The 27,582-nt window shown below is 34.8% G+C and overlaps 2 protein-coding genes across 2 annotated transcripts in view; one reads left to right on the forward strand and one right to left on the reverse strand.

Annotated features, from left to right (window-relative positions):
- The window catches only part of LOC145686307 (uncharacterized), a 1,046,376-nt gene that overhangs the window by 1,010,246 nt on the left and 8,548 nt on the right, over positions 1 to 27,582 (forward strand). The gene's annotated exons all lie outside the window — the stretch shown is intronic.
- hgo (homogentisate 1,2-dioxygenase) overlaps positions 1 to 27,582 on the reverse strand; it is a 720,105-nt gene that overhangs the window by 94,017 nt on the left and 598,506 nt on the right. The gene's annotated exons all lie outside the window — the stretch shown is intronic.

The raw sequence follows: 27,582 nt of genomic DNA on the forward strand, positions 1-27,582 counted from the left end.
GAGAAACTAGAAACAGACCAGGCATCAGCATTCCGTGCACTCTAGCACGTATTTGTTCTGAATTTCCATGACTTGTACAGATTTGAAACTTTGTTAGCTATGGATCAATAACTAGTACCTACATGTGGAAGATTTCTTTTGTATGTTTATATTCTAAGTATGACCGGAAAATACGGTATAAATATTTACTGAGTATGCAATATTGAAACATCATAATCATTTAAAGACAAAATATATGTTTATCCGCACGTAGGTCATGAACGACGCAATGTAAAAGACCTGGTGAAGTGACTTGTACAGCAATGGTTAGATAAGCGAGGATATACAACAATGGAAATTTATTTCACAAGCACCGGGCTTGCCGAGAGTTGTGTCTTCAGATAACAACAGTTGTTGGTACAATGAGAAGGTGCAAAAGGGATATCCATACAAAAATGGTTGAAAGCCGTGAGCGATCAGAAAATACGTAGGAATAAAGAAAATGTAGTATATAGAAAATTTCAGTAGAATGTATCGTAGTACACAAATGTTGCAATATATATATATATATATATATATATATATATATATATATATATATATATATATATATATATATATATATATATATTCTATGTTAATTTTTACTATATTATAGTAAATAAAACTAAGGAACTGTATTTAACAATATAATAAAAATAAAACCTAATAAAAAGTGCCTACTAACAACGTTATTGGTTGGGGTCCGCACGGACCCCAGGTTGGCATTAACGTAATCTCTGAAAGGTTGGCGTCATAAGGTTAAAAGACGAACTGCATAATGTAGGCCCCGATGCATATATTAGAGAATTTTGTAGTGGAGGGACAAAAATTATGCTTATGAGGCCTTTAGTAAAAGTACTCTAAAGACATGTTGTAAGATACGTGGAATTACTCTCAACAGCGAAACAATGAAAATTATTAATTTTGATCAAATTTAAAATATGATTCTTAACGATGCCCCTCGGGTAACTGTAACAAACCCATGTAAAATTGCTCATACAAGAGACAGCAGAATTATTAGTAAGGAGGAAACGAAAACCTATCACTTGTATTGACTATTGTAAAAAAAAGAATTAGTTGAGTAAATAAATAAATATTCATTATGAATAAAAAAAACAACATTTAAGTTCCTTCTACAACATCGACAATTCCACAGATCTTTGTGATATTTGGAATATAGTAGCGATTATAAGTTTCATGTATTTGTAAAATTACGCATTACTAATGAATGTATTGTGTGATCAATTAATGAATGGTCCAGGTTTCTATCATATTCTATCTATATAAATGATTATTTTAGATAAGGTGAGAATGCAACTGAACACGCACTAAGTGAAAAAACGAAAGTAATACTTGACGTTAATAATGACAATGTTAATTTAATGTATATTTGTTCAAATGATAATAATAGTAGAGCTGAAATAGATTTTTCTACATGGGAAAAATATGTTACTATTTTCCATGCATTGATGAGGCAATTTCTACATGTTCTACACTTGCTACTCTAATAAGTAAATATCTATATGAATATGTTTTGAAGGGTAAATTTTCTAAAGTTACTTTTGTTGAAGATACTGCCACAGCAAATCGTATTCAACTAGAATTAGTTTCTATGTTATTGGGTGATTGATAAATATTTTATTTTTTGAAGAAGTATAAAATAGAGAGAGCAAAGAGAAAAAATGGAGTTTCGCCATCTTTTCAGATGCATTATAGCAGTGCCTACTGGGTGCAGGAAATCATATTTTGTGAAAGAAATTTTAAAATATTATGCTCAAAAATGGAAAAATATAGTATGGTGTTATGATGAGTGGCAACCTCTGTAAGAATCTCTCTCCACAAGTTGTACATTTAATGAAGAGCTCCCAAAATCAGATAATTTTTCAGCCCAAGATGATCCACACCTTGTAATTATTGACGATTAAATACGGGAGTGTGATGCACGGACTGTTGACTTTTTTTTCTAAACGTAGCCACCACCGAAATTTAAGTGTTATTTCTATAACGCAAAATATTTTCCATCAGGCTAGAAGTATGCGACACATATAATTCAATTACCATTATATAGTGTTTTAAAAATCCTAGAGACTAGTCTCGAATTAATTATCTAGCACGTCAATTATATCCAGGTAACAAAATTTGTTCAAGAATCTTATCAAGACGCAACTTGCACTGCTCATAGTTATTTTGTTTCTGATTTAAAACAGGACACCCCGATGAACATAGTATTCAAACAAATATTTTCCCCTCAGATTCTTACAATTAAGTTTATGTACCAGTAAAAAAATAATCTCAATAACGTTTATATTTTAATAGCCAATTTTAGTATAATAGGTGTAAAAAAAATAGTAAAGAAAGTGCCCTACTAGAACTTTTAGCAAAGTCAAAACCCAAAATACGTAAGGCTTTATTACATAGTGCAGATCCCTAATTAATTCGATCCATCTGCGAATGTTACAATAACGTATTGAGAGGAAATGTTCCATTAAATAAAAGAAGAGAAAAATAGATTAAAATGATATAAAAAGGAACTTAGGTATTTCGTGAAAAAAGGTCCGTCATTAAAACAAAAGAAGAAACGAATAAATGTACAAAAATGTGGTTTCGTCACTGCATTGCTAGCACCTATTATAGGAATGATTTTTTGTACGTATGTATAGAGAAGGGATTCTTGTAAACATTTCAAGTATATTACATTGCATTGCATCTGATTATCTTCTCAGGATAGAACAATGAATGACACATCCGCGGACTTAACTATGGCAACCTTGATTTCTAACTGTTTCAGTGGGCTTGACACTTCCACCCTCATAGAAAGTGACAATGACCTTCCTCCCTCCCCTTTGGAAAAACCTCCCATGACCAGAAACCAGATTTTGCCGAAGGGAACTTCAACACTATTCATTTCAACGCGCAAAGCCTTCTTTTAAATTTCGCGGAAATTGAAAGCATTGCATCCTCTTTTAAACATGTGCATGCAGTGCTTATTTCTGAGTCTTGGCTACAGGATTCCCTCTCAAACAACCTCTTTTATTTATCAGGTTTCCATCTCTTTACAAACAATAGAAAGGGTAAACGCGGCGGGGGTGTGGCAATATACTTACGAGACAACTTCCAGGTCAAACTTCTGTCTCAGTCAGCTGGTGTATATAACAGTAGTTCAGAATATATTATACTCGAAGTCACTGTAGGTCACCAGACATTGCTTTTGAGTGTTGTGTGTCGTCCCCCCCCCCGTACATCTTTCATAAACTTTGTTGACGATATTGCAAAACATTTACCCAATTATTAGCATTCCATAATAATGGGTGATACAAATTGGGATCTTTTAACAACCAAAGACGAAGTCTTGCAATATCGTGATACGATCTCGGGCCTTAATCTTGCTATCTGCCCTCTTGGTCCAACCCATCACATAAGGAACTCAGAATCATGGATAGATGTGATACTGGTATCCAAGAAAGAACATGTAATTAGCCACGGTCAAATCCACACACCGGGCGTATCGTACCATGATATGTTATATATATCCTATAAACTTCGAGTTCCGCAATATAAAGCTAAATTCACATCATACAGAGACTTTAGGTACATGAATGAACTAGACCTGAACATCGACGCTGCCTACTTGCCGTGGTACTCAATAAACTGCCTCCCTACAGTTGACGAGCAGGTAAATACTCTAAATTCTTTGATAATAAATTTGTATGATAGACACGCCCCTGTAGTTAAGAAACGTGTTTCGCGACTCCCATCACCCATGTTAACCGGTGAATTACGTTCGTTAATGGCGCGGAGAGATAAAGCTTATAGAGCATACAGGAGACATGTTAAAAATAGTGATCCTTCCAGTGATAGCACAATAAATTCCAATACAAAATTCGAAAACTATAGGATATTAAGAAACCGTTGCACTCAAGAAGTAAGGAAGGCAAAACGACGCTTTGCCTATGAAATACTTGAATTCGAAAATAATGGAGCAGTTCTTTGGAAACGGCTAAAAGTATTAGGTGTTGGGAGAAACATAGCCAAGAACGCAGTTAACTATACGCCAGATGAATTGAACACTTTTTTCTGTCAAAGCCGAATGATACCAGCCTCCATGAAACTGCAAACAATGAATAATATTGTAGCTTCGGAAATTAACTCTCTGTTCTCGTTTTCTCACGTACAGCCTGCACATGTATTAAAAGCGATCCAAAGAATTAAATCTAAAGCCACTGGTACAGATGATATTTCAATAACCATGATCAGGAAAATCCTACCGCATGTACTCAATCCTATCACTGACATTTTTAATTACTCTCTTGCCACAGGTACTTTTCCCACAGTATGGAAACTCGCTAAGGTCCGCCCACTTCCAAAAAAGAACAACGCTGATAATATTGCCGACTATCGTCCTATCAGTGTCCTTCCCGTGCTTTCAAAACTTTTTGAATATATTGTAAATGATCAAATTCGGGAATACTTAACAACAAATAATTTATTGGGTACATTTCAATCTGGTTTTCGAAGTAATCATAGCACATGCACTGCACTAGTAAACGTAACGGAGGATATAAGATGGGCTATTAATAACAGAAAACTGACGCTCCTTACTCTACTTGACTGTAGTAAGGCATTTCAAACAATTGATTTTGACATATTACTTCAGAAATTATCATTATTGTTATTTTTTTTTCTGAATCAGTGGTTAAATGGTTTCATTCTTACCTTCACGAACGTAAGCAAAGAGTAGTGATCAATCAGGATCACATATCGACATGGCATTGCATCAACAGTGGAGTGCCGCAGGGTAGCGTACTAGGTCCCCTTCTCTTTGCCCTTTACATTAATGATCTCCCTAAGATTCTCACATATTGTAAATACCATATTTACGCTGATGATTTTCAGTTATATGCTTCTTTTCCCCAACAAGATATTAATAATGCGATTGAGAAAATAAATACTGAGTTAAACAAAATCAGCGACTGGTCTATGGCTCATGGGTTAAAATTAAATGCAACAAAATCGCAGTGCATCTTAATTGGCTCCCCAAGAATTCTTTCTTCTATTAGTATCCATCAGCTCCCAAATATAAAATTGTCCAATACTGTTATTCCATTCTCTACAACTGTCAAAAATTTGGGAGTCATAATAAATCAAAATCTCTCCTTGTCAGATCAAATAAATGGAGTGTGTAAGAGAACATTTGGTGCCCTACATACGTTAAATCGACTAAGAAATTTTTTACCAATATCTTTGAAGATCAAACTTGTCAAGGTACTGGTGTTCCCACATCTTGACTATTGCGACTCAGTATATTCTGATCTAACAAAATCAATCAAAGCGCTTGCAAAGAGTACAAAATGCCTGTTTTAGATTTATTTTCAATATAACTTACAGGGAACATCTCACATCTTTTTATAAAAAACTGTCATGGCTGACGTTAGTTGGAAGAAGAAATTTACATAATCTTACCCTATTGTACAAAATACTTACTACGTCAGAACCATCGTATCTAGCCCGTAGATTTTTATACTAGAAGCACAAGATCATAAGATAATTTCTTGCTCTCCATACCCAGTCACAATTCTGATTCATACTCAAAATTCTTCACAGTAAGTACTACACGCCTCTGGAACAGTTTACCTCAATCAATACCAGTGGCGGCTCGTGCTACTTATACTTAGGAGGGCTGCATAAAATAAAACACCTTATTTAGAAATTAATTCCATACGATGGTCCTTCCTTCTAGTGAATTTTTCGATAACTCTATCATTGCAGTTAGAGATCTTTTCAACCATTTCCTTTTCTATTGATAGCATGGCAAGTATCGTTAACCATTCATCTCCCATTGTATTTCTTAGAAAAGTTTTCACTCTTTTAAGGGTAGAAGAGCATTATTCAGGTTCACTTGTAGTTAGCGGCAAAGTTATGAATATTTTCGAAAGTTTTAACACTTCAGAAAACGTGGAAGCAAGACTATTGCTTATAGCATACTGGAGGAATTTCACAGCAGCACCAAATTTCCTGATCTCTTCTCTTGCACAAACTACACTAAGTTCAATGTGAAGTTCATCTTTATCAAAAACAGGAGAGCTCTGTACATTTACTGAAGATTTATTCGGGAAAGGAAGCACTAAATTGATCAAAATTAGAGTTCTGCAGAAGTAAAGATATAGACAAGAGGTCTGTAAAATGGAAACGCAGGATTACTTGGTTTAAAATAACGTCACAATTCTTTGGCTGCGTGTGCTCTTGACTGTGTATTTGAAACAATTGTCTTTTGGGTTTGATTTTACGTTTCGGTAGCAACCAGTTCTATTGATTCCCTGATTTTATTAATTTCAGTGGTGAAGGCAGATAAATATGACTGAAATTTTGTTGCATTTATATGATGACTATGTAAGTTGGTTATACAGAACATTTAGATGTGGCGTAACTAAGTGAAAAAACTAGCCACAAACAAAATTCTTCATTCAATAAGCATTAGGGTGTATGTATCTCTTTCACTACAAGGCAGACGCTTTATTCATTGTTGTACTGCTTGAGATCTCGGATTCTGACAAAATTGGGAAGCATTCTTTTATTTCTTCCTGCTTTCCATATACCACATTAAGTCTTAGATTTAAAATTTCATCTGGTTCGTCCACCACTGAGTATCCGCTTTGCAAAACAGGAATCTAAAACTGCTGTTCGGTCATGAGAGCGAGAAAAAAAACGGGATAGCAGAAATATTAGAAAAGAATATTCTGGTTTTAGTGTTTTGTCTGGTGGCTTTTTCCATTATAAAATTTAATTGATGAGCAAAACAGTGCACAAAAGAAGCATTATGATACATCTGTCTCACTTTGGACTGGACCCCATTTATAGCCCCACTCACCACAGGTGCGCCATCATAGCTTTGGCCAATAAGAAGGCCACTCATAAGAAATAAACAGACCACTCTAAAAGAACTGCAAAACAAAATAATTGTGTAGTTTCATATTTCATAGATTTTTTCCCTTGTCTTTTGGAAACACTGATACAGAAGATAAAAATCACAAGTAACACCAGATCACTTGCACGACATCACGAACATACTGAAAGAATTAAATAATTAAATATAATTGCATGTTGAAAGAATTAAATATAATCGAATATTGAACAGAATAAATCAGTTGCCTACTAGAAACACCCCGACAGCAGACAAACAAACCCCAAACAACATAAGTATACTCAGCGTTGTTAATCAAAGAAAGGGGGATTATGCCACTCGAAGCTAAAATCAGAAACTAAAGTTTTGTATAGGATTGGCCAGGGGATATTTCCCTAGAGTTGGCAAGCCTGAATATACGTACTCATCGCTGATCAGAGCAGACGAACACAAAATGAGAAGAGTGCGCTTGTGCAAACTGTCAACCATCCGAAAGGACTGCATGTAAAGCAGTCCACATGTTACCAGTAAAGGCATGCTAAAAAGAGGAGGAAGTGGAATCACAACATCGTAAGAAGGGCCAGGGGAGATTGTACTGACAGTCCCAGGGAGTGAAGTGGAACAACAAATTTGCTTCAAGGAGGTGAAAAATTGAAAAACAAAACGCGCGTAGAAAAGGCATAAATATAAAGATTGATTATTAAGTCTCGAATAGGAAATATGGAATTACGTTCGGGGGGGGGCTGCAGTCCTGCAGCCTTCCCCCACAGGCCGCCGCTGATTAATACACAACGTTTCCACAGTTGCCAAATTTAAAAAATCTGTAAATTCCCTTCTCTTAAGTAATGATAAGGATGCTGGTAGCACATGAGGCATCTTCGTTTTACCAGATTATTAATAACCCACATATGAACACACAACCAATAGGTAACCTATGTTAATTTGTACATCTTATATATTCATACTTCTAGTACCGCTATATGCAATATGCAATTTTATGTTTCTCCATATTATTTTTGTTTCCTCTATTGTATATTATTTTTCAATTTTGTTTTTGAAGTGCTTAACCATTTTTTACTTAAGTAGTATATTCTTTTTTTATGTGGTTCAATACTCTTTTTTTTGTAATTGTTAATATTTTCTATATATTGGTGTTTTTTAATATATCTAATGTATGCACGTGGTTAAGTGCTCGGAGAAGGCTGCAGAACCTTAACTTCGCCACGTAAAAAAAGTCATAAATAAATAAATAAATAATAATTAAGCAGCATGCACAAAAACTTATTTTAATTTCGCCAGAAAAAATACATCAATATCAAACTATATCTAATTTAGATGAAATGAAAAAATATTTTAGACAGTAAAAGTATGAGTATTGAAGGAAAATGGGTACGATATAAGGAGGTGTTACAAAAATATTTGCAAATTGTGCAAAAACCTAGCGCAACAATATTAACTAGTGTCGGTACTAAGGGGTTAGAGGACGAGAAGGTGGAGGACGAGGATGAAATACTATCTACCCTCCCCGAAAATTGTCTGCGTAAAGCGAGGCCTTTATTACGTAAATTCAAACAAAATTACAACATTCAATGGGATGACAATGGTAGTGTTAATATTTATAATAAATTAATTCCTGGTGCAAATATAGTAGATTTAATAGCGGATTTTGTTAGGTGTCGTAAGAAAAATATTCCCCCACATGTTGGGAACCATTTGCTGTACTGTTAGCAAAATCCAATATACCTTTAGAGTATATAGGAAACCCTCAACGTATAGAATATATTCGTAAGCTGACAACGTCTGCTGCTGCTGATCCGAAAAAAGAAGAAGAAGAAGAGCCACCGCGTAAACGTAAAATTGTCAACAAATGGTGTGATTACAAAATATGAAGAAGCTGGAAGATATTTATTATAACGCTTCACACCCGGCGTCATTTTCAACTGCTACAGCATTATGGAAAGCTGTGAAGAAATTAATACCTTTACACAGGTTGGAACAGTGGATAAAAGAACAGCCGACGTATACACTGCATAAACCAGCACGTAAAAGGGTTCCACGTAATCCCTATTTAGTGTTCAATATTAACGATCAGTGGCAAGCTGATTTAAATTATATGCAGAGTCTGCAGAAGAATAAGGATGGCAACAAGTATATTTTAACAGTGATTGATTTATTTAGTCGCTTTGCTTGGGCCGTGCCTGTACGTACAAAAACTGGTGAAAACATTATAAAAGCATTTAAGCAAATATTCGCATCTACTCATCGTAGACCCTTACGTCTACAAACAGATAAAGGTAATAAGAAGAAAGAGAAGAGGGAGAGTGATATTTTTGATTACTTCATAAATATGGAGTAGAGTACTTTTATCTCACATTACCCACTAACAGTTGTATGGAATATTTTCCACAAAATACTCTGTCATGTTATACTACCAAACTATATCATCCACTTGTGCTAGAGAGAGGTGAGTGGGAGACAGCTGTTATTGAAGCACATTATACAAGTTCATTTCAGAATGTTTCCAAATATACTAATGATACTCATTACCGTATCATGAATACAGAAAGCTGGAACGCAACTAAAATCTTACCAGAACAATATTATCATATTAACGATATTCTATCTCAAATTAATCATAAAAGTGATATATTAAATTATGGTTAGTAGAGTAAGAAAAGATCAGGAAAAGCATATAGAAGTACGTCTATCTCCCGAACTAGTCCGAATACTAGGTTTCGATCATATACAACAAGAAGATATTGCAGTTGTGCATCATGCTCGTTATCCACCTGATTTACAAAAATCGGTACCCACACTCATGTATATTTATAGTGATATTGTGGAACCACAACTGGTATGTGATACCATAGCTCCATTGTTACGTATTATAAATACAACTATAAAAGAGTATGGTGCTAGTAATGTACATATTTTCGAAAATCCACATTATGTCACTGTGCAACGTAAACAATTTGATCATATTATTATTGATTTAAGAGATAGTACAGATTTCCTTTCCAATATGGTAGTGTATGTGTAAAGTTACATTTTCGCAGGAGTAATACGATATTATAAAACTAATTAATGAGAATATTAATAGTAAGAAAACAAAATGCAGTGTGAGTGTATGAAATCAGAATTAGATTTATTTGCGGGTTTACCCACTCAAACTAGTGTTATTAGAAATAAAATAGTTCCATATAAGCCTGTGGCTTCAATATCTGATAATGAACCAATAGAGTTTGTAGTCCCCGGTCATGGAGATGACTATATGGATTTACCACACACAATGTTGTATATTAAAGGGAAAATTACTAAAACAGATGGTTCTAATTTAACTTCTGCCGATAAGAAAATTGGTCCTGTAAATGATTTTCTCAATGCAATGTTCAGCGAAGTGCAAATTTATTTAAATAATCAACTTATTTCCTACTCCTCACATACATATCCATATCGATCGTATATTGAAAAACAACTAAATTATAATGCTAATGCTAAATCAACGCATCTTCAAACATCCATGTGGTTTAAAGATACTGCAGGTCATATGAACAGTGCGGCCGATAGTAATTTAGGATTTAAACAACGTTTGCTCCTTACTACTTTATGTCAGTCATTTGAATTATTGGGTTATATTCATGCTGATATTTTCAATCAGGAGAAATTTCTACTGAATGGTGTACAACTGCGTATTAAACTAATTCCAGCTAAACATGCATTTTGTCTAATGGGTGAAGCAGATGCTAAGGGAAAAGTTGTAATTACAGATACACCATTGCTTCTGAAAAAGGTTGATGTATCACCCGCGGTTAAAATAGCCCAGAATAGAGTATTACAAAATCCAAAATATAGAATAAAATATCCTATAGCAAAAGTGCACGTGAAGACAGAAACTTTTCATAAGGAATTATGGATAGTACACTTCCAGATTTGTGTTCTGGCATAGTGCCTAAACGTATTATTATTGGGTTTGTTACTAATACCGCTTTCAATGGTACTTATCAGACAAATCCGTTTAACTAAGCATTTTAGTATGTCATTTTAAACATTGTATGTTGATTTAACGCCTGTACCATCCAATCCACTACAACCATATTTTGATAATAAACTATATATACAAGCATATTCTACACTATTTACAGGTTCAGGTATTTATTATTCTAATCAAGGTTACGATATTTCACTGGTCGAATATCCTAATGGTTATACTCTACTGGTGTTTCATTTAACTCCCGATTCTAGTGCTAGTGCTACATTTCATACTAGTCCGCGTCAAGGAAAAGTACGATTAGAAGTTCATTTTAAAGAAGCACTGCCATCTCCTGTAACAGCAATTATTTACGGTGAATTCTCCTCAGAACTAGAAACTGATTTCCAGAGAAAAGATATATATTAATTAATTAAAAATGTTAAATACCCTTGAATTTTATGAGGCATTACAACACAATTTGCGTAAAAATCATTTTATAGGTGTATATGCTGCAGATGAGCTACTTCTGTTTATTCTCACATTTCCGGCAGCCATAATTATAAATACTCATTCCAGTAACAAGCCTGGTGAACATTGGGTTGCAATTTATATATCTAATATGTGTGTGGGAGAGTATTTCAATAGCTATGGTATACCACCAAACATACAATATCATATAAGATTTTTCAAAAGAATCTGTTTATATTATATATGGAATAATACACGTATTCAAGGTGACTTATCTCAATATTGTGGACATTACAGTTTTCTATATCTAGCATGTCGTGCATCTGGTTATTCACTGCGTGATTTCTTAAACAAATTCTCACTCACCATTACTGATGCTAATGATATAATGCTTTATTCGTTTATGAGAATATGATGGTCACTGGCGTGAGATTAAATTCTCCGTAAACCATGGTGTGTTGGTCACTGGAGCGAAATTAAGTTCTCCGTAAACTATGTATGTATGTGTGTGTTTTATTTAATCTTTGCTCTACCATGTTAAAACATATGCCAAAGTCAAAAAATGGTTGTAAAAGGTTACAAAATGAATAGCCTAATTTTTTAACTCCGCCATTTCCGGTCCCAAGCCCTGGATGAGAAAGGAGGAGGGTTGGGGTAGCTGCCCCCGTAAAAAGCCCTAATCTCTGCTATGTTATATGCTTGTGTTCGTAATCTCTATGTAATTTCTGCTATGTTAAAACAGGGGTTGGAAAAGTGCTCATAAAAGAGAACGAGTACACCCCCATTATTCCTTGCTATGTTACATAGGAGTGCGTTCGCAATATTTGCTGTATTAAATTAGGGGTTTAAAAATGTTGTCGTAAAAGAGAACGAATACACCCTCATAAAAGAGAACGAGTTTTTTGCAGTGTTCGATTTTCCATGGTTGGACGGTACGTGAGTAGGGGTGTTCCAAAAACCGGTTAACCGGTTTCGGTTCGGTTTGTAGCTTAAACCGAATCAGTCGGTTTGGACTTCAAACCGTTTCGCTTCGGTTTGGGAACGGTTCGGTTTGGGAACAGTTCGGTTCGGTTCGGGGACGGTTCGGTTTGGGAACGGTTCGGTTCGGTTTAAGAACTGTTGGAGCCTGTTTGTGGACTATTTTGTTCAGTTTCAGTTCAAGATTCGAAATCGATGGAAATGCTGTTTGCGTTATTAGGAATCGTCCAACCTGAGATTACAATAAGTGTGTAATGTTATGTTTTCGGTATAACTTTATTCAGATGTAAAATTATTTCGATATTACTGAAACAATTGATTGTTTATACTGTGGGGGTACTTTTTACTGATGCTTTGGAAATTGAAATAAAACTCTTAATATCAGTTGGAAGACAACTTTACAGCATATGCAGATTTAGAATAGATACCCTGGACGGGGGACAATTACTTGAAGGATGGATGTTATTCCAGGGGAAGCTTCGTTTAGAATGAAAATTAAACTCATCCTGAAATGACTGAGTGGCCAATGGTTTACGACCTGTATGGTGAAATCAAATACAGAGCAGTGCACATGCCTGATTTTTCTCGAGCCTGTTTTGATACGTTGTTTCCGGCCAGACGTTGCTTTTGTATAAAATGGGCAAAATAAAACATCTTCGGCAACTTTTGCTGTTATTAAATTAATAGGGGGTCTATTATTAATTCTTGCAACGAAAAAGTAGAGGTGAACATGTATTAGTTATATTAGCCTTTAACTTAAGAATAGTTAAAACAATTGACATTGTCTTTTGTTCTTAAAAAGAAAGAAAGAAGTTTTCACTTGGCCCTTCATCTTCAAGAAGGAGATACAACATAACAACAAACTGTATTTTTTATACTTGAACAAAGGCGCCAGAGCAATAAGCATTGTTGTAGGCTGGTAAATAATTGAAGTTTAAGCCAAGGTTACTTAAAAGAAAGGTTGGGCTATACGCGCAAACGCCTCGCTCTTCGTTTTGCGAGATGCAAGTATGTATTCAAACGTACGAAGCAGTCAAAATATGTCTTTCTTTTTATTTCTTTATGCATAACATTTTTCCTATCGCGAGTCTCTCCTACATACTAACTACGAATAAATAAGTAAATAAATAAATAAGTCAGCAACAAAGAAAACATATTTTAATGTAATTTCCATAATGGAAAATTAACAATGTATATTGCATGATCAGTTATTTATTTTTCAATGAGCGAGGTAATTTTTGTATCACAACTATATTTTAAATTAATTTATATTTGAAGTGCTACTGTGAATGTATGTATGTAAAGTTACAGATAAATATGTGTGCTACCAGAGCAATTCCTGCAAAGTGCTGGGCCTTGAGATAAAGTAAATTTCTGAACCAATGATGAGGTGAGTTCCACGCCAAGCATGAAGAAATTACTTTATGATCATTGATAGGGATATTTCATTAAATATGTAAAACAATTGGAAATTATTATTATTATTATTATTATTATTATTATTATTATTATTATTATTATTATTATTATTATTGGTGCATTCAGTTGTAGTAGCCCTTTGACACCCAGAGTTTTATGTTATTGAATATAGGACATTCAGACGTGAAGTTTAAAATCTGGAAATTTATACCTATTCCACGTGAATTTTATAAAATGTAATCCTTCCATGTTAAACGTCATGTAGGCTATCTTCCACAGGTTTATGTTTAATGTACCTAATGATGTTATAATTGCACTTCGCGACATTCATAGTATTAATTTCTAAAAAATGTATTTGGTTCATATCTAAATACTTTGTATCTTAATATTACTCATTGTCGAGAAAACCTTATTTCTCGTCTCATCTCGTAATTTTTGTAGATGTATCGTCTAGACTCGACTTTCGAAAAGGATTTATCATTTCACCTTGAATTTTTTCTAGTATATTTTATAAATTTATGTACAAAATTTGTGGCCTGGATTTTTTTTCTTAATTTCAAGTAAAAGTGATGAGAATCCTTCCGAATCACGAGGGACCTACAAAGGGCGAAATATGACGATATTTAAACCATATTTATTATTGGAGTATATTGTGTAATGACTTGCGGATCTTTAATTATTGATAAATGAATGTTCTTCATTGAGTTCGTACAATCATTTTATAAATTTAAATATATGATGTTTCAGTGGTGTGATCAAGTTCAATTTTATGTGCATTTTATGTGCACAACATATTTTATGGGCATTTTGCAGCCCCGCGTGCTCTGTCTGGGGGCTGTGACGTCACAAACATGGACGATGGTTTAAAAAAAGGGTATATTTGAGATTTTTTTTTTCAAAAAATCTCTGACGCATTACTATTTACCCTAGAATCATGGTTTGTACCTCGTTGGTTTCGTTATGAGACAGGCTTTCGAAATGTACCACTCAAATTTCCCTATCGTGTACCAGAAGCGGGAAAATCTCGTCCAAAATGGATAAAAGGAGATTTTTAAAGAAAAAATTCTCTTTTCCCCATTTTTCTCTTCACAGGTACACGATACCGAAATTTGTGAGTACCATTTGAAAGGGTGCCCTACGCTGAAGAAAATGAGGTATGATTCATGTTGCTAGAGTCAACAGACGTGTGTCAAAAAATCTCGATTTCTTTTTTTTTTTTTCATTTTTTACACATTTTTAGTCAATTACTTTAGTAAAGTATCTACAGTATTATCACTATTTATTCTAAAGTCATGATACGTACCTCGTTTTCTTTGGCATGAACCAGTCTTTCAAACGGAACCACTCGCATGTCTCTAGCATGTACCATAGTGGAGAAAATTCGCAAAAAAGGGAAATTTTTGTCAAAAAATCCCTTTTCCCCCGAGTTTGGGCCACTCTGGCCGGCCCCTGTGTCAACCCACAGAGCCCCAAAAAATCTCAAACATACTACATACAATGTGTGATAGCTGTACGAAGTTTCAATGTTATATCTTGAAAAATAAGGGAGGGAAAAATATTGCCCCATATGCAAACAATACCAGCTTTCCCCTATGTGAGCAATGGATAACCCATTTTGCACATGGGGCAATATTTTTTCCTCTCTTTTTTTTCAAGATATAACATTGAAACTTCGTACAGTTATTACACATAGTATATAGTATGTTTGAGATTTTTTGGGGCTGTGTGGGTTGACACAGGGACCGGCCAGAGGAGCCCAAAATCGGGGGAAAAGGGATTTTTTGACAAAAATTTCCCTTTTTTCCCAAAGTTTCTCCACTATGGTACATGCTAGAGACATGCGAGTAACACCGTTTGAAAGAGTGGTTCATGGCAAAGAAAACGAGGTACAATTCATGTTCCCACAATGAACAGTCTTGATGATGATGATGATAGTATAGAAATTCAATAAAAAGGTATTATCAAGGGAAATGTGTAAATTGGTTGTAGCATCAAAACTATTCATCCCAAAGCCACTCCTTGTATCTCATTCTCTTCACCATAAAGCAAAGTTTTTTTTAAGTAGCATTCGCATGATCGTATCCTATACCGAAGGGGAGATATTCGCGATAAAAAAGGGATTTTTTAAAAAGAAAATCCCTTTTTCTCACTTTGAGCGGAAATTTACCGCATTTGGTACACTTTAGGGAAAATTTACGGACGCAGTTTGACACACTGGTTTACTAGAAACAAAACGGGGTATGAACCATGATCCTACGATAAATAGTCTTGACGCAATAGATGATTGAGTGAAAGTCTACAAAATACCTCAAAAAAAGACATAATTTAAAAGGGTTAAGGGAATTCGTATTTCCAAACTTCCGCTACCTTTCGACAAGCAGTCACGTGCCAATAAATGGCAATTGAGATGGTTAGCTTTAACCTTGAATTTTCGCAGTTACTAAAGCTCCCCAGTGATGAAAGAAGCCGATATAGCTAATGGTTTTACCAAAACAGACAGTGTAAACAAATACTTACAACCATTTCCTGAATTCCTGTACGTGCTTTTCCTTATTCGTATCTTCCTTCAACACCCCTTTGTCAGGGTAGTATTCTGGCCATTGACCTCCAAGAACAAATCGTAGGAATCTATGCTTTTCTGTCTCCAATAACAAATACAGAACATTTAGCTCTCATACGGGAATACGAGAGTTAAAAAAAAAAAAAAAAAAAAAAAAAAAAAAAAAAAAAGCATTTGCATGGCCAAGATACGCAGGTAAATTAATCATTATCAAAATAGGATAAATATTGCTTTAATGCGGCCAACTTCCAAGATAGACAGATGGTCAACTTACAGAGTAATAAGTAACGAATGTCTTATGGGAAAATGCAGGTTCAAGACGAACCAGGCCAAGATAAGCAGATGGCCAACTTAGAGAGGTGGCCAAGTTGACAGGTTTTACTGTACTGTATAATGAATACGGAATCTGTGTAAAAAATTTCTGGGGCTAAAAGTTCTTATGTGGGAAAGTTAATTAAGAAAGGGAAGATAGAAATAAAAGTCGTAGTGGAAAGAATTTTGATGTAGAAGATATATACATACTAGAATTAGAAAGGATGAAGTGTCTCAGTCTTGGGATAAATATCGTGTACAATTTTATTCAATAGTTCAGTGAATCGACTTTGCCCTTACCTGAAATCCGAGAAAACTCAAAATATCCTTCAGTATTCAAAATTATAAATGTTAAATGATAATATGTAACTTGTAAATATTCACGATGGTGAATGTTACTGTACTATGAAAAAATATATCGTGGTGCTATATTATAATACAAGGAAAAGAAAGATAAATATTTTTGAGTAAAAACTGACTCGTTTCTTATCTGTTGATATTTTAGTATGAGAACCAGTGTGAAGAGTCGCACAATGGAAATATTACAGTTATACTATTTTATGAGTACTAAAACTACCAGAAATTTAACAATTTGTATTACAGTTCGGTTCGGTTTCGGTTCAGTCTGAACGGTTCGGTTCGGTTTGGGAACGGTTCGGTTCGGTTTGGAAACGGTTCGGTTCGGTTTCGGTTAACCATTCCAAACCGGTTTAAGTAACAAACCGAAACCGCGGTTTACGTTTTCAGGAACCGTTCACCCCTAGTACGTGAGTCGTGGCGTATCGTGCGACACTGGAAAATTGAGTCCTTGCTCTCAGGAGGCCCTGGAAAAAACGCGATTTTTAGGGTACTGTCAGTCAAGTGTCCGCCATTTACTAATGACCTAGTCATTGTTTCAATTTTCTAAAGTGGGAGGCTATCTTGCCATACGTAGTTCTTCTTCAGAAGGGGAATCTTCTTCGTCTCCTAACGGCTGTACTTCATACTTCAATCAGTTCTATCGGTGAAATTTGTTGTCTTGTCACTCGCACTGCTGGCATCGTCATTTGACTACATTAAGTAAGTTATCAATTCCTTCTAACTGCCCTAATTTCTATTCTAATGGAACTTTTTCATTAAACATAACTAGAATCGTTTGCTCAGCAATAGACCCCAATACCATTAGATCGGGGTCATTTAAAGTACGAATTATCTTAGCAAATCGATAATCAGTCTGTATACTCTTATGTTTCTTTCTCGCAGGAGGATCAAGTTGTACGTGGACATCGAACTTACGTATTATCGTGCCCGTAGGTAATATTTTCTCATGAAGGATTCTCGGATCAACCTTAAAATAGGATGCCTAATTTCTCAACTCCGCCGTCCATTCGCCTAGCGACTGTAGCTTGTACTTTCTTATTTGCCATATTTGTAAGTAGGGGAAGAACTAGAGTCCATAATACTGCCGAGAGATCCTAACAAATTCCTAATATGACTAAGTATTTCGTAATCTTTACTCTGAGTCGAGGAAGAAGAATCATTTTCTTTGCATTCAGTTTGAGCGTCTACATTAGAAGGCTCAACTTCCGATTCAGACTCTTCTAACTCAGGCTTGGAACAAATCTCAGATACTTCATATTTAACAGTAAAGTATATGATCATAGAAGTGTCAAGCCCAGGCGAAGATTCACTTTCCTCCTTAGTATTGGTTTGTTCTCCTTTAGTTATCTTATCTTCAGGCACTTCTGTTTTAAACGCATTGACAGGGTTCGATTCTGTATGCAGGAAGTGGATTCTAGCTCAATAGTAGCTTCAGAAAAATTTTTCCTGGGGTCTACCCTACCTGCAGTAATTAACTCTGATATTTCTAATTTCATATTTTGTTTTACCCATTGATTAAAATATCCTTCGAAACCATGATTGCCAAGATACGTTTAATCGAGCTTAGTTTAGCGTGTGCTTATATATATATATTTTTTATCATTTTGTAGTATTTTGGGGAATATTTTGTCCAGGGAATACTATCAATCGTCTGCAGTTAGTAACCACTCAACATTAACCAAAAATTGAAGAAAAATATAATGTATGCCGCAAATATGCGCTCTTTTGCATGTGGGTGTAAATGATGTATTAATGATCGCTGTTCGCTAGACTAATCCTAAATCGATAACCTATATTTCTGACCAACAATTTTCTTTTATCTTTGACTTCGAACTTTATTCTATTAAATTCTTGAATCAGGGGAAGACCTTTACTTTGAGAAGCGCTTATTATACTGAGAATTCTCGAATTTGTCTCTGCTTTACCTGAGTCGTCCAATACCATTGCACTGATAGTGTATCTTATGATATATTGTGCGAAGTCTCTTGCGACACTCAGCTTGTATTAAGCAGTTGCTTTAGAATACACGGTCAGGGCTTCTTAGCTCGATTGCGTGATTCAAATCTTGAAACAAAAGAAAACCACAACTTCCGCTCAGAATTGCAGACCTATCACTCTCATCAGTTGTATCTGAAATCTTTGAGTGTCTGGTGAACAAGCGTCTGGATTGTACCTAGAATCGAATTCTCTCTTAGCCTTTCCGATTTTGCTGACAAATTTGCTTGTCTCGGGATCCAGATTCAAAGAGCATTGCACCATCGATAGCACCTGTTTTCACATTCTTTGTTTCAGAAACTGCTTCAGTCGAGGTCCAGCCGTTACAGAATAATAAAAATAACTTTATAATTGGAATCTTTATGTCTTATAGCCAAACTAATACTATCTTTCTTGAAGAGCATCATTTTAGAATATATGTGGGCTTTAGTCTTTCAGAGTGAGGTCCCTCGTGGCTAAACGGTTAACTTTCACACTTTTGGCGTGTGAGACCTGGGTTCTCTTCCCGGCAGAGCTCAGATGATTCGGATCCCAGGTAAAAATGTTAGTTCACGTCTCATATAGCTTCGCTCCTGAAAGGGACGCTAAAAAGAAAATAAAATAAAATCTAGTCTTTCAGGGCGATTTCTGCAGAGAAGATGTGTTTTCTACTCCAAAGCTCTTAGTGCCAGATTGTTCGCTGTCGTCATCAACAGAGTTTTGTGAAAGATTCAAGCTTCTGTCTGAGGTCTATTTTACGTTGATGACCTTGTTTATTGTGTTCATCATACTATCGCGCTTTTATTCGAGTGTTTCAGCGAAGGCTAAATCATATTGTTTGTTAATCGAATGGGACAGGTTTCCAGTTTTCTGCTCAGAAACCTAATTTTTGTACAGTTTTAGTGCAAATGAACTTGTATTCTTGATACGAACATATATCTTAGCAGGGTTGTTGGAATTTGCTCCAACCCAAAATTCCCCAGTGTGTGTGTGTGTGTGTAAAATCCACACAAAAAGCCTACAATAAAACTAAAAAATATATCTCAAAACTTGGATTTAAATAATAACCTTAATGTCATTGTAAGTACTTTCTTTAATTGTGCTTCTTAGTATGTGCCTAGTTTCAGAACTGTCATAAACTTAGTGTTTATCATCAGAACAGAGCACAATTGAGAACAAACGAGGTTTGGGAATCATGCATAACGAATTTTGTTTGCACTTGACCAAATTCGCTGTAACAGTGTTCAGCTGTAATCTATTATATAAAAATGAAAGGATTTGCATCGTGCTCTATCATGGAGAAACAGTTAAACCATTTGGAATAATTTTTTTGGTTTTGACTATCACGTACTCTGAACTGGGTTCCTAATCATGTTATTTTCATTGAAATGCTTATTCTATTGGGGATAGGTTAGAGTAAGTTCAAAATCTATGCGAAAAATTTGGTATCTCACAATCCTGTCAAGTTAGAAAGATGAAACTTTTTATATAAATTCGCCATTAAAAATAAGCGGACTTGTGACCCAACGTTTTTGAGAATTGCCATTTTAGGTTAGGAGGAGGAGCATTTTCTATAATTTGAAAGGGATGTTGCCTGTTGTTTCTGATCTCATCACAGGGAAGAGGTTAAATGCTTTTAAATGAAGTCTTGAACATACAGTAGTTGGTACCTACCCTGAGCTGGATTTTCATCATATTACATTGCTTCAAGGGAAGAAGATGGAGGGATTGAAAATTCATGTAAACAATAGTGTGTCACGAGACTGCTAAGTTCGGAAGATGTAACGCGATATATATATATATATATATATATATATATATATATGTTCCATAATTCGTGTAATTTTCTACAGCACTGGGAGAAGATGAAGTTTTCACACTATTAATGTAAAATGTGGCACTCTTATATCTGAATTTTTCGAATTTTTAAACGAATTAAGAGAAAATTGCTGTTTAGCCTCCCTTTTGGAAGCTAAATGTTAAATTTTGGAGCATTTTTCTCCAATAATTCGTAAAGATTTTGGAGCAAATGAGTTATATTTGTTACAAAATGCAAAAACACTCATTCACAAAGCTAGTAAAGCCGTCTCGAACATTATTTTGGGAACGCCCCCCTTTTGGGGGGCTAGGGGCGTAAAAAGGTGGTGGGTGATGTGTTACCAAATCCTAAAATGTATTTTCGGAACGCCAGTAATCATCAGATTAATCACAAATGTCACAGAATTAATGCTACAATGTTCCTTACATGTACGAGTGACTGATAATGGGACTAAAGTTCCCTTTCAAAAATAAAATAATCACCATAAATATCCTTAGTAGGGACATACGAGAAGAAGATATTTTTTTGTTAATTAATGTGAAATTTGGCGTCATTGTAGCAAAACAGTATGCGTTTTTGAAATCTGGAATGCTATTTTAGTAACGCATTGCCTTAGAGGGCATAGGGGGGAAGAATTAGATGACGGTTATTTATAAAAACTCAAAATTTTGTTCCGGAAATGCCAGTGAGCGACAGATAATTAATAAACGTCACAGAATTAATATTCCAATGCTCCTTGCATAGTCGGTGACTTATGTGGGGCTATAGTCCCCTTTCAGAAACAACAACAAAAAAAAATCGCCATAAATATCCTTAGTATTGACATACGGTAAGAACGATTTTTTCTCAATTAATGTGAAACTCGGCGTCGGGTTAGCAAAAAGTTATGCGTTTATCAAATCTGGAAAATTATTTTGGTAATGTACCGCCTTAGGGGAGAACAGGGGGTGAAGCATAAGTTTTTGGATCTTTATAAAAATTTCAAATTTTAGTTTGGAAAATCCAGTGTGTGTCAGATTGATCACAGATAATGCAAAATTAATATTCCGATGCTCCTTGCATGTGCCAGTGAGTGATATTGAGTTACAGCCCCCTTTCAAAAATTACATTAAAAATTTATGGTAAATATCCTTAGCAGGGACCTACAGAAGAAGCTATATTTTGTCAATTAATGTGAAATTTGGTGTTGTGATAGTAAAAATCTGGAATATTATTTTGGCAATAGGAGGCACAGGGCACGGAGAGTAATTTGATACCTTTGGGGTCATAGGGGGAGGACTGATAGAAATTCCAAATTTTATTTTGGGAATGCTCATGAATGTCAAATTAGTTGCAAGATGCACAAGATTAATACTCCATACTACTTTTATGTACCAGTGACTAATATGTTACTACAGCTATCTTTGAAAAACATCATAAATTCAATATGACTCTTCTTACGCAAACACCTACTGGCAGAAGAATTTTTTTTTTTTTTTTTTTTTTACAATTGGAAATTTGGTATTATTTTAGAAAAAAAATGTTTGTGACAGTAAGAAAATACCCATGTGTGGATTTATTTTAGAGGCGTGGACTCAGAATTTCTTTTGCCTAATGGAAGTGTCACATGGGTAAATTTGCATTTTTAGTTAGAAAATATGATGACACTCTTTCGCTTGTACCTATGATGGTGCATGCGTCTGGAATTTTGTTAGGGCCATTCCTCCTTATTGGGCAGCATAAAACAAAGAATTGTCCACAGCGTAGAGTCATCCAGATATGTTGGAGAAGATGTTCACAGTAGCTTTAGTAAATCGCATTAATTCATTCATGTCTTGCTCGTTCACGAGGGCATGCTGAATAAAAGTAAGTTCATTTTATTTGTCTTACATTTAGATAATGAAATCTTTAAACAATTTAGTTAATGACAATTAAGCCAAAAAAAATGTTTTCAAAAAGGAACAATATGTTTTCTTGGGTTTATATTATAGCCTTAATCAACCTGATCCTTATTTCTCACGAGACATTTGTTTTTACTACAACCATGTGTCCATAGTATACGATTTCCTGACGTGTTTACATGTTCAGTATACGAGTAAGCTACTGTGTGGAAAGTGGGATCATATAGTTATTGTGGAAGAAGTAGGGAAAACATATCATATTTCTATGAATTAAAAAAAAAAGAAACAATATTGAGACTTAAAGGTCATCTAATAGACACTTTAATTTTTAAAATATTACTTCTCATTAAGATTTTTTCGTTCGTGGTACCTGCGGCATTTTCCATTGTGATTTTGTGTTCTATTTCGAGCTGGTTTGCTTAAGTGTGCCGAAAATATGCAGGTGGCTTGTATGTGTGATTTTATGCTATAAGAAGAGTCCAATTTGGGTTTTAAAAATGCAAAATTCTTTGATTATATTCCAGTGATGCCAAAAACAAGAAGCTATATCCTCAATCTGGTACACTGACAGTCGATATTCATTTACACTAGATTCGAGATTTTTTTTTAAAAAAAAAAGTCAAAACATTCTTCTACAATAATGACAAATTGCACATTAATTGTGAAGTATATTTACCTTCTTCCCGTACGCCCCTGCTAAGGATATTTACCGTAAATTATGTGATTTCTGGAAGGGTGTCTGTAGCCCAATGCCAGTCACTGGCACATGCAAGGAGCATCGGAATATTAATTATGTATTATTTGTGATCAATCTGACACACACTGGATTTTCCAAGATAAAATTTGAACTTTTATAATAACTATGCTTAATGTGAAAGATCTAAACAACTTATGCTTCACTCCCTGTGCCCCCTAAGGCGGTACATTACCAAAATAATATTCCAGATTTGATAAACGCATAACTTTTTGCTAACCCGACGCCGAGTTTCTCATTAATTGACAAAAAATTATTCTTCCGGTATGTCAATACCAAGGATATTTATGATGATTTTTTTTATTTTTGAAATGGGGCTATAGCCTCATATAAGTCACTGACCATGCAAGCAGCATTGGGATATTAATTCAGAGACATTTGTGAATAACCTGTCGCTCACTGGCATTTTCGGAACCAAATTTTGATTTTTTTAAAGATTCATCACCTTATGCTTCGCCCCCTGTGCCCCCTAAGGCGGGGGTACCAAAATTATATTATAGATATGAATAGCGGATACGTTATTGATACAACGACGCCAAATTTCACATTAATTGACAAAAATATCTTCTTCTCGTATGTCCCTACTAAGGATATTTATGGTGATTTTTTTTTATTTTTGAAAGGGGGCTATAGCCCCACATAAGTCACTGGAAGATGCAAGGAGCATTAGAATATTATGTGACATTTGTGAAAAATCTGACGTTCACTGGCATTTCCGGAAAAATATTTTGAATTTTTATGAAGATCCATCATTTAATGCTTCACCCCCTGTGCCCCCTAAGGCGGTACATTACAAAAATAACATTCCAGATATGAACAACGCAATTTGTTGCTATAATGATGCCAAATTTTACATGAATTGACAAAAAATACCTTCTCGTATGTCCCTACTAAGGATATTTATGGCGATTTTTTGTTTTTGAAAGGGGACTATAGAACTACATAAGTCCCTGGCACATGCAAGGAGCATTAGAATATTAATTCTGTGACGTTTGTGAAAAATCTGACGCTCACTGGCATTTCCGGAACAAAATTTTGAGTTTTTATAAATATCCATCATCTAATTCTTCCCCCCTGTGGCACCCCTATGGTGGTGCGTTACCGAAATAACATTCCAGATTTCAAAAACGCATACTGCTTTGCTACAATGACGCCAAATTTCACATTAATTAACAAAAATATCTTCTTCTCGTATGTTCCTACTAAGGATATTTATGGTGATTATTTTATTTTTGAAAGGAGACTCTAGCCCCATTATCAGTCACTCTTACAAGTAAAGAGCATTGTAGCATTAATTCTGTGACATTCGTGATTAATCGGATGCTTACTGGCATTCCGAAAATGCATTTTGGGATTTTGGTAACACATCACCCACCACCTTTTTACGCCCCTAGCCCCCCAAAAGGGGGGCGTTCCCAAATAATGTTTGAGATGGCTTTACTAGCTTTGTGAATGAGTGTTTTTGCATTTTGTAGCAAATATAACTCATTTGCCCCAAAATCTTTACGAATAATTATTGGACTTGCTTCCAAAATTTAACTAAGAAAAATGCTTCCAAAATTTAACATTGAATCTCCCATAAGGAAAATGAACTTTTGTGTTTACACCCCCAAAAGGGAGGCTAAACAGCAGTTTTCTCTTAATTCGTTTAGAAATTAGAAAAATTCAGATATAAGAGTTCAAATTTTACATTAAGTTTAATAGTGTGAAAACTTCTTCTCCCAGTGCTGTAGAAAATTACACGAATTATAGAACAGTCTATATATATATATATATATATATATATATATATATATATATATATATATATATATATATATATATATATAAACTCCTAATTAAAAATAAATGGGCATGTTTTAAAAGGGTTTTCAAAATTTTCATCTATAAAGAAAAGGTGTAATTTTCCATGATTTCTATCTTCACATTGAAAGTGATATTGCATGTTGTTTTTGGGCGTATCATGGGCAAACGGTTGAACCTATGCAATGAACATTGGAGCATAGTTTAGTATTTATTTATTTATCTTGTTACTTTGCTAAAAGCAACATCATAATGAAAGTAGAGGGGGTTCAAAATTTAAGCTAAAATTATAGTATCTCATGAGCACGTCAAATTAGGAATATGAAATTCGGTATTTGAACATTTCAAAATAGGGGACACGCCACTTTCTAATATTGAAAATTCCAATTTATAGGAAAGAAAGAGGGCTTTTTCTATAATTTCTTCCTTCACATTTAAATCGATGATCCTTGTTGTTCGTGATGATGTGACGAGAAAGTAGTTGAATAGTTTAAAATGAGTTTTTGAATTTAGTACCTGCTTCATGTTGAGACTTTGTCATTTAACTTTCCTTAAAGGGCGTTTCCTTAAGGGGAAAAGAATTTAAAATACATGCTAAAAAAGAATACCTTATGGAGTTTTTATTGCTACACTTTCATCGATATGCGTATCATAAGGGGAAGAGGAGGGTCAAATTTTTCCATGAACCTAATTCCCCCAATGCAAAGAATAGTAGTATGGAATGTAGTAATGTGACACTTCAGCTAGTATGGAGTGAACAGTAGGGAACATACATTTCAGCTAGGATGAAGTATAGTAATGCGACCATATTCCCTTTCGTTTTGTAGCACTTGCTTTAATATTAATATAAATATATAATAAAATGTTTTTCTCCATGTGTCAGTTAATTACAAATCGAGAATGTTTCACTTGAAAAAGGAAATTACTAAAGAGATACCTCTACCTTCCTAATACTAACGGCAATCAGATCGTATCTGGTGTAGTATATGAAGCACAGTATAATTATTGTATGTCACATCTTTAATCGTAAAACATATTGTAAGAAAGAAAATTGGTAACTGAAAATGAGAAAAAATCCATTTTTAACTTTTTAGTTCTTAAAAAAGAATCAAAGAAAGATCTCTTATTTCTTTGAGGGAAACAACATATATTCAATAAAAGCACTTTTCTATCTCTGGCTGCTGAACTTGAGGTACTATCCCAGTAGTTGCCTTTCGTGTTTTGAGGGAAACTAAAAAGATCTTAACGGGTGGCTCAGAGATTTGAATCTTGAGTATAAGAGGGGATTTTATTCCTATTCTGTATCCATCTCTTTGTTACCTTAGAAAATTACGTACTTCATTCTTTCTAGAAATCGAAATCAATGCTGAAAAGTGTATCCCACGAAGTGCGGGGAGGGCTTCACGGATTCCTTGTGCGATATTTTTTCTTTCTTGTTTTGCTATTTTTAAGTTTAATTCAATGTCTCACCGGAACTAAGGGAGACTGTACTGATGAAGGTAAATGATAATGGTGGCATCACGAAAGTGGGAGGAAACAGGAGAATCCCGAGAAAACCACGCCACCGGTGTTTGTAAACCAGAAAGCGTACTTTGATTGAGCTGAGATCGAACAAAGAACCAGCGCGAGAGGTAAACTACCGCAGCCTAGAAGAGAATTCCATAGGCTCATACAGTATGTAATATGCAATAGAACATAAGTGTTTAAATGGTATTTTAAGTACGAATATGGCTTTAAATATACATACAAACTTTAATAAAATCCAAATATGCTCAATAAAACCGAACCCAATTTTACCAACTAAAACCAACTGGGCTGTTTCTGTTTTTTAAAAAACTTGATTTTTCACAACTCTGCATCTTAATGGCACTCGTTTCTCGTTTACTTACATGGTCCGACTTCACGGTATTAACATTACCTGGCACCGTACGTTTCTAATGCTAAATAATCTGGTTACCATACATTTCTAATGCTAAGTAATCTGGTCACCAAACTATTAATTTGATTCTAGTACTTTAACGCAGCTCCTGGAGTGACGACCATACTTTTCCGTTATAATTATAACGTAGCCTACTCCGGAACAACATAGACAATGGCTGTGTTTCATAAGCTCTTTATCTCCGATAGAGCAAATTGTTTCGTACTGTCCATCACCTACAATTAAGCAGGATAGACATTAGTCATGCTTTTAGCCCATATGTAGAAACAAATCAATCACCAGTAGCTTTCGTTGTAAGCGACTTCTTCAGAGTTCACGAATCTGTGCTTCTATTTCTGTGACAATTTTGCAGAACGAATTAGCTCTCACTCTCAAATGGTGTGGATCAAGGAACACGAAAATAAGTTAAATTCTATTAAACCGATTT

This window comes from Thermobia domestica, chromosome 5 (genome assembly GCF_964235325.1).
Source record: "Thermobia domestica chromosome 5, izTheDome1.hap1.1, whole genome shotgun sequence".
Classification (NCBI taxonomy): domain Eukaryota; kingdom Metazoa; phylum Arthropoda; class Insecta; order Zygentoma; family Lepismatidae; genus Thermobia; species Thermobia domestica.